Below are 7086 nucleotides of genomic sequence, written 5' to 3'. Positions count from 1 at the left end.
ATTATGCAAAATATATTTTAGTAAAAATGTTAAAATCTTATTCAAGTAAAAAATTCGCTTGAAATTATTTATCAAAATATTTTTTTTTTTATATATGTAATTATCTTTTCGAATATTTTTTTCTTGAAATTTATTATAAAATCTTTCAATCGCTTGAGGTTCGTGTCAACATCTTGCTTTGTAGAGCAATCATTTTTTTCAAATTTAGATTTTATTATCTACTATTCTTTGCGTGAGTAAATAGAGAAAGATTCCACTGTATAAGGTAACGCTTAGAGGCAAAGTGGAAAAAACAACTTCCTCGTGGCCCGTGAATTCCTCTCGGCGCGACAAGACAAAATCCAGTTTGCGTCACGATCCTTCGTAACGAGTGAAAGTAAAGAAGTTCACCCGGAACCAAACATCAAGACATTTATACCCAAGAAGATTCACTATGAGCGCTTAAATCCATCAACATCGCTGCCGAATAGAATTATTGCCTATCATCAACATTAGCGAGAGAAAACGACGCGCCAACCGCAAAACTTTAATAAGAATTTCTCTATTAGCACCTCGAAAGCATCTGAAAAATCTATAAATCTTTATATTTTCAATCGCATAAAATTCAATTAATATTAATAATAAAAAGTTAATTTCAAATTAATGGATCTATAAATTTTTATTATAAGAAGAAAAATATGAGTGGATCCTTCGTAGCTAAATTTTTTCAAAAGCCAAATTTCTGAGGTTTACGATATACATGCGAAAGATCTGATTGACGTTGATTGACGTTCAGTCTAGACAAATATGGCGGGAAATGTCAAAAAGAAAAGAAAAACCGGAGAAGGATATAATTGTTTGTTGAATAATCCCTGGTGGACGGCCTTGTCGAGCCACTATCAATCGCGGCGGCGCTTGGTGAACGGTTCGATGTGTTAGTAGGTCATTGGCTCTCCGTCACGTGGATCCACCAGAAGTGAAAGTGTACTTCTTGCGTGCATAGTGTGAAGTTCACGTTCACGCGGTGCTACCCGCCGCCCCGACACGACGGAAGTTACAAATCGTTGCTAATATCGCGTTCTCGGAATTTCCACATCTACCTCTTTTGTCCCCCCCCCCTCCCTCTTCTATTTTTATTTCTTTTGTACCCTGCAAATACGTCAAATACGGCGAATGCATGCAAATTTATGTGTTCGATTATTACTGTAACGCAATCGCTTCTGCTCCGATTCTCATAATCGCTCGATTGCAATTTCTGACGGAACGTCTTTCTTTTTTGCCCTAGCGGAATGCAAGCAACGAAACGCTGCGATCTTCTTTTTTTTTTTTTTTAATTTTCAGCTCCGTCGAGCGTATCTTGATTCGCGATTATTAAATTGTGAAATCAAACTGTAATGTATATCATGCGTATAACAATATACGATATATGTATGAGGAGATATTTCAATTATAATCCAACTGCAACTAATTTTTTTTCCGGGTTGGTAGTTCAGTCTTCAAATTCGAATCGACAGTTAAAGGCGATCGACTTTTTTGTCATAGTTTATCGAATCGCAAAAATTCTAAATTCACAGAACTGGCCGCTTGGACCAACTGGAGACGTCGCCGTTTCCAGCTGTCAGTGAAAGCTCGTGCACGTGCAAGCACCCACATGGATCGGTCCCCTGATCGGATATCTTCTTCCTCTCTCGCGTGAATCGACATTTAAAAGAACGAGGGGGGAAGCGGGGTACATCACTTTCTCCAGGCGCCACGCGCGAGCATTACTTTCGCCCAAACTTCCGAAGGATAGCCGTTCTCTCGTGCGTTCCGCTACGAATGGGCCACAATTTTTCCTCGAAGCATCGCGTGTACGCGCCCTAATAGCTATGACAATAGCTACATGACAATGGGAACCGGCCAAGCGTCACGAAGAAAAGCGGTGGCACGCGCCACCGAGCCACGACCGTCAATGATAATGTCAGTGATAATGCTGTACTTATCTATGTGCATGCACGCGTTTGGAATTATATAATATAAACCTAAATAATATATCTCAACGTCGAACAAAATGAAACGCTATTACATCTCGTGCGCGCTTTATTAAACATACCGTATCTACTTAACCGGACGCGGCTAATGTTTCGGAAAATATAAGGATAATCTTACAAGCGATGTATCACAAAAAAAATATTATATATATAATATATATAATTATTAATATATAATAAAAATGTAATCGAAGGAGTCCGTGTAATGATAGCGTTACGATTTATATCATTTTATTTATCAGAACATCATATTTCATCAACCATAACAATTAATTCCTTCGTACGTTTCTTTGTTATAAATCATTTAAACCATTTTAAATTTATCAGGACTGTTCAAGTATGTTTCAAATAAAACAGAAGAGCTCTTTATTCTTCAATTGTCAAATTCGCTGACGTAACCGGTGCGGTTACAGCGAACGCAACGACTTTGAAAAGCTTTTACTCGCGTGTAAAAATTTTGACAGATGACACTTATTGTTGGACACTTAAAATTTGTTTTTATAAATGCGTTTTGGAAACGCATTCGCGCGCGCGCGCGTTTCCTTTTGAGAAATAAGAACCGGTTTCTTCACCGAAGAAATCTTGACGTCGCAGCGAGTGATCTTATTCATGGCCTTGAAAGGAGTAAACATTTTCGCGGTCTAATTCACCGATATCTTTCGTGACGAACACTTTCCATTGTGTAATGAATCTTTTCTCACTTGGGTTTCTGGTCCGTTTCCGAAGACGATGAATGTGTAGCAGCAACGAGCAAACGTTTTTCAGCAAATTAAAATGATATGAAAAAATCGCGCGTCCCGCAAAAGAGATTCTATTGATAAACATTTACTTCTTACAAAATCCGGTGCAACCGCTTTCACGACTTATAGTTTGATTTAAATAACACGAGTTAAAAGTCTACTCATGTAGCGACTCTTCGAGTTCCACGTTTCTCTTCAGATCTCTCTATCGAATTCCGTTACGTAAACCACGACGTGTGTTTGGGCAACGCGTGTACAACGGTACCGAAGCGTGCATCCTCAATGCGCCGTCGCGAGCGTTTCGTTTTGAGAAAGAACGGAAGTACTTTCACTGCCTACGAGGATGGCAACTTAAAAATAAAAGAGCCTCCTCTTCGAAAGCGACACTACGCCACGTGACGCAAAGGTTCGCGTTTTAAACCGGCGATCTTACAAAACTGTGTCCTTCACTATAAAAAAAAAAACTGACTGAAACTTCGGGCAAAGCGTCCGCAGCTTTTTTTGTAGACACGCTGTCTAATTTTCAAACAGAATGCTGTCTGAATTTTCAAACAGACTCTTTTGAACTTTTAGAAAAACGACTCTGATGATTGACAGATTATCTGAAATTTCTTTCAGACGAAAATTCAAATAAAAATATGTCTGAATTATTATAAAATTTTTTACAGTATTGTTTACAAAATTAGCGGAAAGATTTTTTTTCCACGCGAAATTATCAAAAACATATCACATTCATCTCCATCCAAGATTTTCAAGGAACATATATTTTAGTCTCTTTCACTATTTTCTCTAGTATATTATTTTGTTGGCATAAATTTCTATGTACATTTTTTATAAAGTAAGAGTTTTTACGGTGAAACTTTCGTGTGTATAATAGTTGCATCAAATTTCTTTGAAAAAGGACCGACCGTGATTTCCACAGTCACGCGATCATTTATTATTAGTGTCAATTATGTCAATTATGAAAAAGTGTTCTAATTAAGACTAATGAACACGTAGTTATGAATTATATTAAAGTTACGAATTAATATTATATTAAGATTGATATTGAATATTTTTTATGGAACACACTCTCTCTCTCTCTCTCTTTCTCTATTACTATATAAGAATTTATGTATAAACGAGATATTACATTAACGTATTAGCGTATATTATTAGACTTAATAGACGTTGAACAAAATTAAAATCGAGATTGGGAACGAACGTGGCACCGATCGCTTCCATGCATTAAAATCACCGCGCATCGGTTCGCGTTTTTCGCTTAACACACTTTTTATACGTATAAGAGACGGCTGATAGCTTCTCCTTGGAAAGATAGGTGCTCTACACGAAGGCGATCTTGCTTTCTCCCTGCTGCTTTTATAATATAACTGCCGCATTTAATCAAACGTTAAGCTTAACGAAACCGAGCATTCCGTTTTAATCCATCGCATTGATTCCGATAGTAAATCGAATAAATTTGATTCTTGCCGTTTTTTTAATTCTTCGCACACGCGATTTATCGTTTATACGATCAAGCACACGAGACTACGGGAGAAAGTTTTCCTTTTCGAAGCTGAGCCGATCACTCTTTTTACGCACACAGATTTTTGCATTGTTAAAAAAATACGAGTCTCTCAAGATAGATCGAAAGATAGATCCTTAAACACGCTATGTCGAGAAGAAAGCACCATTCTGTTACCAACTTTGTCTTTTTGCGATAATGAACTGTATACACGTATGAATGGCCTGATTATGAATTTTAAATTGTATCTCTCATTACGGAAGCGTAACAATCTTTTCTCTCACGAGCTGCTTTCTCCCAGTTAAATAAACAATATTCGTTATAGTTTTAAAGCATTTTGCAGTGTTCATATATAGTAAGTAGGTACTACTCAGGTACGAATCAGGTTCTGTTCTTATTCACTTTTATTTTACTTATAGAAATTAGTCGTAGATTTCTCGCGCATCCTCTTGTTCTAGCGTAATAAGATTAGAAAATAGAAAACGCGCGAGAGAGGAATAAAATATTTAGACCAAGTATTCGCCGATTTGCAAGAGAGAAGGATAGACAAATCGGCGTGAGACTGCACTCACCGATTCACTCACGAGACGTGACCTTCCCGGATTTCTCCTCGGCTGATCGAACCAACGCGAACGATTTCTCGGGGGAAATCCGCCAGGATGGGGCTACTTCCGCCGCCCTCTCTTCTGCGACCTCTTCGTCTGCCTCGTCTGACCGAGGTAGTCCTCAGCACCATAACACAATCGAGGATACCGTTGCTGAGGAGTGCTTGTTCACTGTGTATCACTGCGAGGTGTGTTCTTCGTCATCGATCGATCGCGTTCTCCCCAATTTCCCGATCACGTGTCACAAAAAGAACTCTTGGAACACTCGCGACTTACATATCCAGAATTACGAGAAAACCAAACATGACAACGTCGTGTAATCGGCTGTTATCGGCGATACAATGAAGTGTCCAACTGTCGACTCAGTGACTAACGAGGTCGCTCTGATACTTTGGAAACGCCGCGATTTCGGCACCCGCGATCGCGAGGTTCCGCTCCTCTGAATCTTCGAGTTATTGCCGTCATACGAGTACAACACCTCTTTTTCACTGCCACTGATTTCTAATAGACTATTTCTAAATTTCTCCGTGACTTCTTCCAGTTGCTCCGAGGCAGTTTCGATTCGAAACTAACGAATCCGCGGAGTCCTCTTGTGGACCCCGGACGATCCGATGGAGCGTGTCTATTCTTCAGACCATGAGAGGAGACATGTCTATCCTCTCTTCTCGAGGAGTCCCGAAGAACGCCTGGCCTGTCTCGCGCCGTCGTCGGTGTTCGCCGGCGCCGCCACGTCTGCTCTCACTTTCTCCGAGTAGTTTCATTTCGGTGCGTAAAACTCTCTCGCGTTGTCCCCCACCAGGTTTGCGTACGAGGCGACAGTCCCTGCCGCCACCACTTCGCGGCGTCCGAAAAAGCCAAACCGGCATCCGCGTGGAGAAGCGTGGATTGTCCCTTTGACAATCTCGTCTTCTCCTACTCCTTTTTTCACTCGCCATCGACTTCACCGACCTTCCGTAACACCCGGTTCCCGGTGGGGACGGGAATTTCCAGGAAGGATTTTTTATAAGCTTGCAAAAAAAACAAACATTTAGTTTTTTAATAATAAATTCTATTAAATAACAATTTTGCAATTTTTTTACGATAATAATAATATATTTATAATATTATTAGTATTATATATATATGAGTGTATTTAAGCATTAGACGATGTCATAAAAGAGCACGATATTAGAATGAAATGAATATTCTTTGAAACTCGTTTGCGTTTGTTCCGGAAGGTGAACTGACAATCTAGTGTCGCTTCATCAAAACTCATGATGGAGCGCCCAATCTCTCGTCGTATTGTTCCTTTGTTCATTAATGACTTCCACGGGATGAACGAGATACGAGTACCCAATTTCGCGTTGACACGCTAGAAAGTTTTTACAGACACCTAACATCTCTCTATTTTATTAATCGAGGTGAGATTTCGCGCGCGTATTCCAAAAAGCGCGAATGAAAGTACATCGCAAATTATATATAAAACATTTTATATTTGTAAGATACGAGTTTTAGTATCACGATCGAAGCATTAATAATCTGCGGAGTTCATCAGAGATAATGACTGATGATTTTACATACAAAGAACAAAGGTAAAATCTTTCGATAGCGAATATTGAAGCCCCAAAGAGCGTATTTCAAATTCGCACGTTTCACCATTTTACTCGGCTGTTGTGAACATTTAGGAAGTAGTTTGAGATAATTAACTGCAGTCGACCGTTCTGAAAACGAGCGAAAAAACGACCATTGTTTCACTGAAAAGGAGCGTGAAAAAAGACAGCTTTCTTGAATTTTGTAATAAAGCTTTTCGACGATGACTTCTCACCTTTACTGTATCTATTTTTGACAACTGTACCCTCTGTCTTCTTTTTCTTCTGCACTGAAAAAAAAAAATTGTTAATTTGGCTAAATCCGTTCAACTAATTACCATTTTTTTAATTGAAATATTTATATATTTAAATCAAATAAGACATATTAAATATAACATGACGTATATTTGACTTAAATATATAAATATTTCAATTTAAAAAATGGTAATTAGTTGAACGGTTTTAGTCAAGTTAACAATTTTGTTTTTTGGTGTGCACATTTATTAATTAAATATACAGATTAATGAAATATATATGTATTTGTGTAATACAGAGTTGGGCTAACACCATTTAAATTTCGAGCCAAACTGTATTTTCAGCTAAGACTCAAGCTCGACGGACCCACAGCTTGTTGGACGAACGATTCGGCCCGTTTAGGGA

Source organism: Formica exsecta, unplaced genomic scaffold, assembly GCF_003651465.1.
Source record: "Formica exsecta isolate Colony F162 unplaced genomic scaffold, ASM365146v1 scaffold733, whole genome shotgun sequence".
NCBI lineage: Eukaryota > Metazoa > Arthropoda > Insecta > Hymenoptera > Formicidae > Formica > Formica exsecta.
The sequence above is the reverse complement of the archived record's forward strand: the minus strand, read 5'-3'. Positions refer to the sequence as shown.